The sequence below is a fragment of the Cricetulus griseus genome, chromosome 2, assembly GCF_003668045.3.
Source record: "Cricetulus griseus strain 17A/GY chromosome 2, alternate assembly CriGri-PICRH-1.0, whole genome shotgun sequence".
In the NCBI taxonomy this organism is placed as follows: Eukaryota; Metazoa; Chordata; class Mammalia; order Rodentia; family Cricetidae; genus Cricetulus; species Cricetulus griseus.
In genome coordinates, this window is record NC_048595.1 from 264507599 (window position 1) to 264519897 (window position 12299).

The 12299-nt window shown below is 46.2% G+C and overlaps 1 protein-coding gene across 1 annotated transcript in view; it reads right to left on the minus strand.

Annotated features, from left to right (window-relative positions):
- Window positions 1–5697: 5697 nt before the first annotated feature.
- The window catches only part of Foxo3 (forkhead box O3), a 99139-nt gene continuing 92537 nt past the window's right edge, over window positions 5698–12299 (minus strand). Inside the window, exon 3 of the mRNA XM_035440366.1 lies at window positions 5698–10043. The gene's annotated coding sequence lies outside the window, so the exon portion shown is untranslated. The remainder of the gene's footprint in view (window positions 10044–12299) is intronic.

Genomic DNA, 12299 nt, shown 5'->3' on the forward strand with positions numbered 1-12299 from the left:
TGTGTGCTCCCCCTGTGTGTGCTCCCGCTGTGTGCTCCCCCTGTGTGTGCTCCCCTGTGTATGCTCCCCCCTTGTATGCTCCCCGTGTGTGCTCCCGGTGTGTGTGCTCCCGCTGTGTGCTCCCCCTGTGTGTGATCCCCTGTGTATGCTCCCCCCTTGTGTGCTCCCCGTGTGTGCTCCCGGTGTGTGTGCTCCCGGTGTGTGTGCTCCCCCTGTGTGTGCTCCCCCTGTGTGTGCTCCATTTGTGGCTCATCATGACCACCTTATGAAGTTAGAAATGTTCATGGAGTAGACTTTGCAGATGGGCAAACTGACTCTGGAGAGGTTGAAATGATTTACTTGGTGTTTTAGTTTCCTCATGCTATACACTACAAGCAAAACAACTTAGAAGCAAAGGGTTTATTTGAGTTACACTTCCACATCATTGTTCATCATGAAGGAAGTCAGGGCAGGAACTCAAACAGGGCAGAACCTAGAGGGAGGAGCACCATGGAGGGGAGCTGCTTACCAGCTTGCTCCTCATGGCTTGCTCAGCCTGCCTTCTTATAAGACCCAGGCCCACCTGCTCAGGAGTGGCCCATCCACAATGGGCTGGGCCCTTCCCCATTGATCACTAATTAACAAAGCTTTCTACAGGCTTGCCTACAGCCTGGTCTTATGGAGGCTTTTCTCAACTGAGGCTTCTCCCGGGACTCTAACTAGTGTCAAGTTGACGTAAAACTAGTCCACACACTCAGGGTTGCACACAACATGGTTGTTGTGGCAGAACCAGGTTCAGAAATACATCATTTGATGTTCTTTTCCAGGACATTTCAGTCTCTTAGATCTTGACTGTGATTCGATGGTACACAACATGGAGGAAGCAGACTGTGAATATGCCTGTCACCAACACCCTGGAGCACATCAAAGAAAAGGAGAACGGAGAGATCTTAAATCTGGCCACCTCTCATTTTTCATTAGTATGTAATCAAATTATTCTAATGGGTGCATTAATGTTTGATTCATCTTGCTGTATGGTTTTGTTTATTTGGTTTTGGCTGGGTTTTTTGTTTTGTTTTGTTTTTGTTTTTGTTTTTGAGACAGGGTTTTTAATGTGTAGCCTTGGCTGATCTGGAACTCACTCTTTAGACCAGGCTGGCCTCGAACTCATAGAGATCTACCTCTCTCTGCCTTGTATGTTTTTTATATATATAGTAAAAATGATCAATCTTTCATGGAGGGTGGGTCTGCAGAAATGAGACCTGGACTAAGTGTTGACTCAGAACTTGCTTGGACACATCTGGGCACACTCATGCCATCTGCATGGCCCTGCAACCTTGCTTCTGTTTCACTAAGGACATTAGTCATCATTCTGCTAGAGTTTGGCTGGGCAAGGCGCAATTGGATAGGGTCCTATTTCAAGGCAAGTCTCTCTGCTTACCCTGGCTTTGCAGTCTACAGAGGTATATGTGGCTTATTCCTACCCCAGCTTCTTGTGGGGGTGTGTGAGAATTTCTCCTTTGGCTAGCAATGCCCTCCTCCTATAGGGAAGAGCAACCAGTGAGTGGCCGAGGGCTTCCAACCTTGGGAGTGCCTTGCAGAACCTGTGGAAATAGGGTTGCTCAGAGGCTGGCAGGCAGGGCCCCAGCAGCAGCAGCTCTCATGCACAGCAGAGAAATCTTCCCTCTGCTTGTGCAACCTCACTGTGGATAGGTCTGTGTGTGCGGTTTGGAGCCAAAGAGACCAGACTTGTTTCTTTTGGGGTGATAGCGTCCCTCTGGAATTCTGGGAGATGACTGAGCCCAGCTGGGAGGTTAGTCTACTGACCCTGAGACAATGCAGTCTAAGCTGTTGGCATGAGGGGAGGAGACTGTGGTCAGACTGGATGGACAGGTTGGCAGCTAGACTTCCTGGTGTGGCATGGAAATCCTCCGAGTGCTGGAGACAGCTTTCTTTCCCCTTCCTAGCAGTGTCAGGTGGCTCTGGAGCAGCCTGTGAGACCTCCACCCTTATCCTCACTTGTCCCTTGAGACTCATTTGACCCTTGCCTTGCCTTGCCTTAGGTATGGACTTAAAGAAGTTTCCAGTGGGGAGGGAAACACAATTTGCAACTGTATTTTTAAAATATTAAAATTATGAGTTGGTGAGAAAACAGATTCTCATTGTGTTGTGAACTGGTTGGTCCATTAGGGGATAATTAGGCAAACTTCTGTCAAAATTACTTATGCATATATCTATTGGCTCAGCAATTCCACATTTGGGCATTAGTCCTCCAAAATTTCTGGACATAACATATGTATACAAGTATTTGTTGCAATGTTGTGGAGAACAACAAATGGCTGGAGGCAATCCAGTGTCATGTCTATCAACAAGGGAGTCTGGGTTAAGTCACTTATGGTGCGTTTAGAAAGTGGAATTCTGGTCTACAAGAGATAGTTCCAGGAAAGCCTCCAAAGCCACAGAGAAACCCTGTCTCAAAAAAACAAAAGCTAAAAAAATAAAAGGGAATGGAATTCTGCCAGAGTAGCCAGGACATGAATTATTTCTATTTTTATATTTTACTTTGCATTATTTTTCCCCAGCCAGTTTTATATTAGTATAAACTACTTGAATTCTGCATTTTATTTTTCTTATATTAATATGTAAGGTTATAAAGATACATTTGTAAGCATATTTGATATGAACATTTTCTCTGTAGATGGATAGTTTTCATGATCATTGTTTTAATGGCTGTATAATATTCCTTTCTTCTGATCAGGCACTTCCTTATTGTAGTATCTAAGATGTAGGTAGGAAGAAGTTAAGGAAACCGGAGGCTGTGAGGACACAGAGTTCCAAGCGCACCAGTCATTTGGAAGTCACACAGCACTTAAACAGAGTAGTCATCAAGTCACCACCACTCTAGTTCCCATTACCCTGCTCGCATTGTAGTGTCTGCTCCAAGCTTAGGAGTCAAAGCCAGTCCACGTCCATGTTTTTGAAGTATCTTTATACAAGCTATCTTTTATGTTTTCTTTTTGTGTTTTTGAGACAGGGTTTCTCTATGTAACAGCTCTAGCTGTCCTGAAACTCGCTCTGTAGATCAGGGTGGCCTCAAACTCACAGAGATTTGCCTGCCTCTGCCTCCTGAATGCTGGAATTAAAGACGTGTGCCAACACCTGGTTTATACAGCTATCTTAATACACTCCTTATACTATACAATAGTATACCACATGCTACTGAAGACAAAACCCTCTTGCCCCCCTCCCCCAGCCTCAGCAGTTGCAATATGTCTACTAATTTCTCCATCACGGCTATTCAACTTGGCTAGAGACAGGGATGTGAGAGATGGATGGTGCAGCCATTTGAGCCCTGAGGCCACAGAAATAGGAGTCCTGTGGGTGCCATGTTGGAACAGTTCACTACTTACCATGGATTCTCTTTTCATCAATACCACCCACCCCCACCCCCACTCCCCGATTCTGCCAAAGCACACCCTGACCCTGCTTTTCTAAAGGCCACCTTTTTTCAGGTCACTGCCCTGCTGGTTCCTACTCTACTGAAGAGGCAGAGTTCCTCGGTCTGGAATTTCTGACAGCTTACTTTTCTTGCTGGAGTTCATGTTTCTTTGAGTACACAAAGTCCCAGGTATGCCCACTAGTCACTCTTTCCTGAGACAATCTTAACTTTTACGTGTCTCCTGAGTTCTGATGTCCTCTGCTGGTCCAGCTCTCAGTCCATTGTGTTCCACTCTTGTGTGTGTCGCTTGTGGAACTTATTCACTCAGGGAATGAGCCAGGGCTGGGCCTGAGCATCTATCTCAGTTTGGTCCTTTTAGCCTATCTTACTATGGAAAGCAGGACGCCTGCAGAATGAGCAACCACAGCACCTGTGCTAACCCAAGAAAGGCACTGAGATCTCTTCAGAAGCATGGAGGCACACTTGCTGCACAAAATCTTCAGAGAACCAGGTAAAAACAGCTGAGCCATTGTGCGCCAGACCCTAGGCAGAACCTCACATTCACACAACTGGTTCTCTAGGTTTTCGTGCTGATATCACTAAACTACATTCTTTTTAAAAACTGTTACTTTGTATATGGTACTTCCCCTGTATGCCCTTCAGGATGCTCTGACCATAGCCCAAGAGAGGGAATGACATCCAAACACCTGAAGCCCTAAGATACTGCCACCACCCCAAGTCCACTGGTGGAACAAGATGCCACTACAGAAGAGTAGCCATCTCTTCAGGCCTCAACTTCTATATTCTTGATTAGGAAAATGTAGAAATTGTTCCTCCAGCCCTGCAAGGGCACAGGCTTCCGGGCCAGGACCACTGCTCTCTTCAATGGAGCAGGTCCCCTGAGTGTTCCTCTTTACCCCATGCCTGCTCATTCCCACCACCCAGCTGACTTAACAGACACCCAGAGCACCATGGGCCGCTCCCCACCAGACAAGCTGCCTCCCTCCTTCCTACTTCCCCAAGCTTCCTAGGCGTGGCTGTGTGCTCTAGAGTTTGGTTAATGGCTAGGAATTCCACTTTGCTCTGCTATTGGCCGCTGAACTGCAGCTGTGGACTATGATCTGGATGGTATGTGTCCATAGAACCTTTGATGGCTTGAAAGCCTTGCCCAGACTACCTGAGTATGAATTAAAGATTCATACACTTTCCTTTTAAATCAGATGTGGAAGCAGGGCCAGTCACCCAGCCTGGGCTCTGATTTGGGGCATAGCAGGGACACATTACATCTAGTAGTGCATAGCACAGTCAAGACTGGGGCCAGGTGGTAGCTCACAAGATTTGGCTACTGCCATACAGACTTAGCGATCACCACAGGGATTCTAACTTACTGTTGGTGGTATTTTCACCTGGCTTTCAGAACTCAAGCAAATGGCATCAGAGGCCTCTTTCATCTTTTGGGAACATAATCCGGGTACAATGTCAGGTGAAAAAGATACCTCTCCCAGTTGGATGCCAGAAGAAGCTAAGGGCTTTCGCTTTATAATAGTTCACTAATGGGAGAGCAGACTGAAGGCAGGGCTTATCCTGCTTATAAGTCACAACTTACCCCAAGAGCCTGACTTGCAAATCTTCCACCTCCTTAAAATGAAATATGAACCAGCCTATGTCTTAGGGTCTTTACATAGACCTTGGGAGGTTTCTCTAAGTATAGTAATTTTTATAAAGTCTATTGAAGAAAGAAATGATTAAGACAACTTAGGATAGTTTTGCAATGTTCTGTTCCTCCCAATAACACTGACAAGGTCAGGAGTGAGCGTAGACACAGTTGGTGTTGGTTCTGTTGCCTCCACCAGTCTGGAGATTGTCTGGCTTTCAGTATACCAGGAGGGCCCTGATGATGGCCAGTGGTTACTCACTGGACTCATGGAAGGAGGACTTCTTTAGGACTGGTCAGTCCGTTAAGGCAGTCTGACTCCCGCCTTCACATTTAGGCGCTCCCCAGGGGCTCTATGAACCAGTGCACACCAAGCCCACCATCGGCCAGCATGAACAACTCCGAGAATGTGTTTTATTAAACTGCTTGTCTACGGAGGGCAAACGTGGGGTGGAGCAAGAGTTTACTGGGCTCATTTCATTTAGATGTAATAGCTTGGCAGGTCTCTGCCTCTCCCAGCTTGGGAAGTGATCCATCCCACAAGAAGACTATCACACAAACCCAAACATTTCACTTGTGGGGGAGCACAGGGCAGTGGTGATGACAGAGACTTCTGGGCATGGGGCAGAGTGTCATCAATGCTTTATTTACATGCGTCACCATCTCTTTTACAAACTAGATTATGGTTTTAAATGGAATACACAGGCATATCTACAGACACCCAGGGAAGTAAGCATCTCCATTTCACTGGAAAGGGGCAGATTCCCAAATCAAACTGGTTTTGATCCTTGAGAAGAAGGCGGTCAGGCTAATTCATGGCAATGTGTGGTTAGACGAGGTCCTCAGGACTAGAATGCAGCACAGTAGTGTTTGCTTCACACCGCACAACAGACTGCTTCTTACGTGTCTGAATATGGCCACGCACCATACTAAATTCTAGTTTGTGTGGGGCAGAAGCAAGAAATCAAAACAGATAAGCCATTTTTACAGAAACTGTATACAGAATTGGTTTTTCATTCATGCAACTTTTTTTTTTTCCCCTTAAAAAAAGTTAAACATGTGAAGCCCAAATGCACAAGACATTTTTCAATATTCACGAATTCTTCTGGTCTCTCTCACATCTGTTTACATTTCCCACGTACATAATGTGCTCGAACAAGGACATAAGACAAGGCTGATTGCCAGGCAATGAGATAATTCTAGAGAAATAAGTGACCAGACACACACACCTTTTTTTTTTTTTTTAAACCAGCTGCACTAGTATTTCTGGAGTGTGGCAGAGGCCTTGTAATTATTAACTCATGAAAGAAAAATACAAAACACATAAAACTCAACAAGTGAAAATGCTGCACTCATCTAATCTGTGTGTTTTACACTGAAGATTTAGTGCAAATACCGCACACTTCTGTCAGTGACCTGGGCAGCTGCTCTAAGGTCTTGTTTGACCTTAGTTCCCACAAGACATCTCTCCTACCTCATCCCCTGGTTCCCTGCTGTTCCAATCCCACAAATGGCTTCTTTGTACCTCAGTACCAGTGATTGCTTTTCTACATAAGGTCTGCTGTTAATTTTAAAAAGAACATTATTGTGCCTAATCATACGTTCCCCAGATCCACCGAGGAGGAGGATTCAAGTCTATACCGCCTTTCCTTTGTTTCTACAGAGAAAAGGAGTTGTTTGTGCCCCCTCAGGCCCAGGGACAGACTTGCTTTCTCTCTGCTTTACTCCTGAAGGTCTTTTCTGGAAGATTCCAACGCTGCCTGTTCGTTCAGGGGATGGCAAAGTTGTCTGTCCCTGTGACCTTGGACCTGTATATGGGTTTGGATGTTGGCTGAAGTCACACCTGAGACGGGGCCTCTCCTGGGGAGTGAGGCAAGATGTCCTCTCCTCTGGCTGGGAAAGCAACACACATGATGCTATTCATCACGCAGCGCCTGTGTGCATGTCCTCCGTCAGCAGGAGAGTCCTATGTGCTTCAGCAGTCATCACGTCCCCGAGGACAGACACCACCTCAGACGCAGTCACAGTTAACAAGTCCAGGGTGGGCAGGCTCGCCACGTGCTCTTCTCTAGCTTTGGTACAAGATGTCAGGCTCTGGAGCCTGAAGAGACCGCAGAGCCCAAGAGAGCTTCAGTCTTGAACAGTAGGCACTCTGTTTCCTGTATTGTCACAAGTGTGCTGGGCTCCCTAGGAAGGTTCACACAGGCGTTAGCAGGTTGTGAGGTCATCTGCTCCTTGGAGCATTTCACTGTTAGGGACTTAAGACATTGAGAATGCTACTGGGTGGACAATGATGAGCCTACCCTGAAAGCAGGGTTCCAACAGAAGGTACAGAGGGCCCAGGCGTCACCTCTGCCGAGTCTGACTGCCATAGACCTGGGCTTCTTAAGCCTGTCTGTGTAGGGACCCTGGAGTTGGGTGTGCATGGGTCCTGGGCCTGGCGGGCCTTAGCTCTCCACACATCCTATGTGTGGACGTTGTATTATTTTAAAAAGTAAAGTGTATCAAAGCATTCTGCCTCTGCTTTTCTGATCTACTGAGGCCACCCTGGCCTCACATGGTCCTTGCTTCAGCTTATAATCTGTTTCTAGGACATTCTGTGAAACTTGGTGCCTGAAATCCAACAAACTCTGGGCAAGAAAATAAATGAGAAGTTACGTGTCTAAAAGGAATTCAACGTTTTAAAACTAGGGGAATACACTGGAGGGTTGCCTTCCCACTCCCAGCGCCTGTAAACTGCACAGCCAAGTGGCTGTCTTGTGAATTAGTCTGCTCGTTTCTTTAAACTCAGGAGAGAATTCTCAGGGCCCTCCTGTTGGAAGCACTTGGGGTTCTCCCTTGTACCTGAGCTCTTTCCACTCCCTCAGCTGCCACCCCCATGCAGCCCACCAAGGAAGCAGCACTCTGGGAAGCCAGCCTACCAGCCCTCTGCCTGAAATGACCCAGTTTGTGTGGACAGCTGACTACTGAAGAATCAGGGAGTGGCTAGCATCACCACAAAAGAGTGAAGTAAGCAGGTATGGCTCACTGACAAGCAGACCACAGGAATACTATACATATTTTCAAAATTAGACTTTACAAATGGAGACTATAAACATGTAGCAGTTTGGAAAAGGCAATGTGCTATAGGCCTACTACAGCCACAACTGAGTGACAATGTACAGGTTCTGGAAAAGGCAGAGTGAAACTGACAGGGCCATTGCTCAGATACAGTAATCTAAGTGAGGCAAGAAAGAAGTGTGACAATACCAAATGGAACTCTCATTATGCTAGGAGTTGTGATTGCCACCAATATCATTCCTAGAGGAATCATAAAGCAAAGGTGCACAAGGGGGCCGGTGGTGGGTGCAGGGGACTGGGTGGCACGCCTGTGTTGGTGTCCACTGCCACAGTGCAAGCAAGAGCGAGAACTCAAGCAGGGAGACCGTGCTGGAATATCAGCCCACATTCCTAACGCCATGCATAAAGTTCCATTTTTGTACTGTACATGGTAAAATACATTTATACACTTATATGCCTAATGCTTTTTATGCAAAGAAGAGTCTTCGTATATCACCTTGGAGAAGTATGTATATGCTGTGCTAACCAGGGCATCATCACACCAGTTTCGTATGTACCAAAGGTGTTCCCAACTATGCTGCCTGTCAAAGGGCAATGAATACACTCACACTTTGCAGGTTAAACAGAAAGCACCTATACAGCACCATAACTTTTTGAAAACAAACAAACAAACAAAAAATGAGATTCATAGAAGCAGAGAAAGTTAAAAAAAAAAGTTTAGACTGCCTTATCTTGTATTTCCAAGTGTCACTTGTACAATTACACCTTAAGCTTATTTACATCACCTTGTATGCTATCGCCTGTCACTCATACACTTCTAGAAAGATCAGAGTATACACAGCAAGGCTGAAAATAATCAAAAGATGTGTATGTTTCAAAAACAGTGAAGTTGGACCTGCCTTAGTGCAGACTTGGTTTGCCCATTTCACACATTCCCCACTGCACTCTTTCTTAATGGCCCACCAGCAATCCCCTATCTTCTATGAAGCAAAACACCACATTTTTTTTTTTCTTCTTTTTTTTTTCTCCTTAAAACTAAACCCATTCATGGCATTTGGCAATGAGCAGTAGCTGTGCTTTCCTGAAGAGGTCCTAGTTCTAAGAGCAGACACTGTCTACTGCACTGGCTGAGGAGAATGGCGGGACCATAAGCCCTACTGACCAGGCAGCTGTAGGGTGGGCACTGGGTCCCCATCCACAGACCACCCCCAACTCAGAACTGGAAACTGCTGAGTCAGATGCCTGCCTCCATTTGCTTCGCCTACACGTAGTTTAGTCCTGGACGGGTATACAGGGCAAACAATTGTGCCATTGTTCAGTTTTTAGAAAAGAATACTTTTCTACCAAACAAAAGAAGAAAGAAAATCCCCCTTTAGTTTATGTAATGTGTTAAGTTTGTGGAGTTCCATGGGCTCCGAAGCTTGGGATGCTCAAAGCCAGACTGGGAACTGGTACAGCACTTTTCCTTCCGCTTATAAGTGTGCTAGGGGAAGGGCAGTTAACATTTTAACAGAAAAATACTGCAAGTTACTGTGTGAAAAAAAAAAAAAAAAACCCAGAGGGTCAAAGGGGAAACAAACACAAAACAACGCTTAACATATCCCATAAACCATGATAGTAAAGCACTACAGAATCGCTGATGGGGCTCCCGGTGTGCTCTGAAGGAGAGTGGTGGTGCTGAAGGGTGCTGTCCTTGCTGGCAGGTCACTCAGAGAGTTTGCATACATTACAGAGTTCTGTTCCACGGGTATGGGCTTCACCCAGGGCCAGGGCTGCTAACAGTCTCTGCTGGGTTAGGAAAATGGCGTGGGATTCACAAAGGTGTCAAGCTGTAAACGGTGTCACTGTCCACTTGCTAGGAGCAGATTTGGCAAAGGGTTTTCTGTGTAGGTCTTCTGTCAGTGTGAGGGTCTAAAAAAAGAAAAGAAACCCAGTTATTACGGGCATTCTTAAAGCCACAGGAATCAAGCTGGCTGCTCCATCAGCTCCCACCTGCTTGTCTGACCACAGAGCCCAGGATTTGTGCAGTGAAGCTAAACACCTCAAGTCTGAAACCGAAGGACAATGCAGACAAGTACTTATCGTAGTTCTTATTTGTTCCTATTGTAGCATCCTAAGGTTAAACAGCCCGAAGGGAATGGGATCGTGCTCCCTGGGATGATAGCGAACAAAGCACATGGGTGCTTTTGGTGGGCCATGTTAAGTTAGGGGTAACCGAGGTATGGCTCAGGGTCTGGTCTAGGTTTGGGAAAGTGGTACTTTCAAGGTTCTCTCCATCAGCCCAGGGACAAACTGATCTTACTTGGCAGCCAAGACTTAGTGAGATTCCATGGGAAATCTTGGCTTCTTTGCTGGTAGGAGGAGCAAGTCATCTCAAGTGAGCTATCTTAGGAATTAAGATACATTACATTTTTTTGAGAAACAACAGTAACAACATGTATAAAACCAGACAAGTTCCCAAGGAATATCATTTGTTCCCCTTGAGACAGGGTTTCTCTGTGTAGCCCTGGCTGTTCTATAACTTGCTTTTGTAAACCAGACTGGCCTCAAACACACAGAGATCCGCCTGCCTCTGCCTCCCGAGTGCCAGGATTTAAGGTTTGTGAGACACCATTGTCCGGCCTCCCACGGAACATCTTGCTAACTTATTATTATTATTATTATCATTATTCTGTGTTCACAGCCATAGTGAGGTCTTTCCAGAGCACCGGAGTCCAGGGAGCCCAATTAAGGGCACCGGGTGCTCTTCAGGAGGACTTGGGCTCATTTCTCAGTACCCCACATGGCAGCTGACAACTTGTCTGTAACTCATTTCAGGGGATCTGAGACCCTCTTCTAACCCCCACAGGTACCACACATTTGATGCACTTATATACATGTATGCCAACACTGCTAATGCAAAAAAAAAAAAAAAAAAAAACAATCTTTAAAAAAAGTATACTCAGAGCTGGGTGGTGGCACACGCCTTTAATCCCAGCACTTGGGAGGCAGAGGCAGGTGGGTCTCTGTGAGTTTGAGACCAGCCTGGTCTACAAGAGCTAGTTCCAGGACAACCTCCAAAGCCACAGAGAAACCCTGTCTTGAAAAGTCAAAAAAAAAAAAAAAAAAGTATACACAGAGATGAAGCTAAAGGAATCAACATGACAGACATAAGATCTGTCTGTGGAGACACTGCTGGATGTCCTGGTAAGTAGAGCAGGGCAAGGCACTAGAAGCTTGACACCACAGCTCCGTACCTCCATCTTCCCACCAGGCACATGGCTACCAGAATACAGTAAACTCCCACACAGTGCAGTACATCCACCCTTGTGAGACTACTCTAAGACTTCTCTAGCTTCAGACCATCAGTAGGGCAACCTTACTCTGTGGTACTCAGTACCCTGGCCACATTCTCCTTGGTGGCCACTCTAAAGAGCAGAAGGAAGCTTGTCTTTTTATTAGAGGCAAAGACAGTAAACTAGGAAAAGAAGGCCCCCTCTCTCTGTGCACCCCTGGTCTGGCTGAGGACTTTTCCTGGGAGATATTCTGTTTTGTAAAGCCACTAGACCATTTTATTTTGGCCTATGAAATAATGGCCTGTTAGTTCCAGAGGAAGAAAAGGCTAAAATAACCCCCAGACCCATTTATCTTCAAGGAACCTGGCCTGTAGACACTTTTCTGAGTCTTCTGCTTTGGTCCTGAAAGTGTGGTCTAACAGGAGCTCACAGACCAAGTCCTTTCAAAGGCCTAGGCGTTTCCCTTCACAGTGAGAGCTAAGAATCACAGCCTAACATCACTATGACACTAATCATCAGGAGACTAGGTTCCCCAAGTCCCAATTCTGACTTTCTGCAACTGCCTAGGGAGAAGTGGCAAGGTATTACCTAATTCAGACCCCTCCCTGGTCCCCTTTGGTGTTAATTATTCTGCCGTGAAATCTAGTGCATGATGGGAAGACGACACACTTCATCCCCCAAGAATAGAGGCTGAGTATGTGGCCTGCTTTGATGCTGGCTGGGGCTGGAACAACTTGGGAGAGATGCATCCAGAGTGCTCCTCGGCACCCAACATGTCATCATCTAGGTCAAGACTGGCCATGGGCCCTGAAACTAGGACACAAGCCTCACCATACTAGTCCAAAGCCACACCAGCAACAATGCACAGGCTGCCATGTCCCCAGTCACTCAG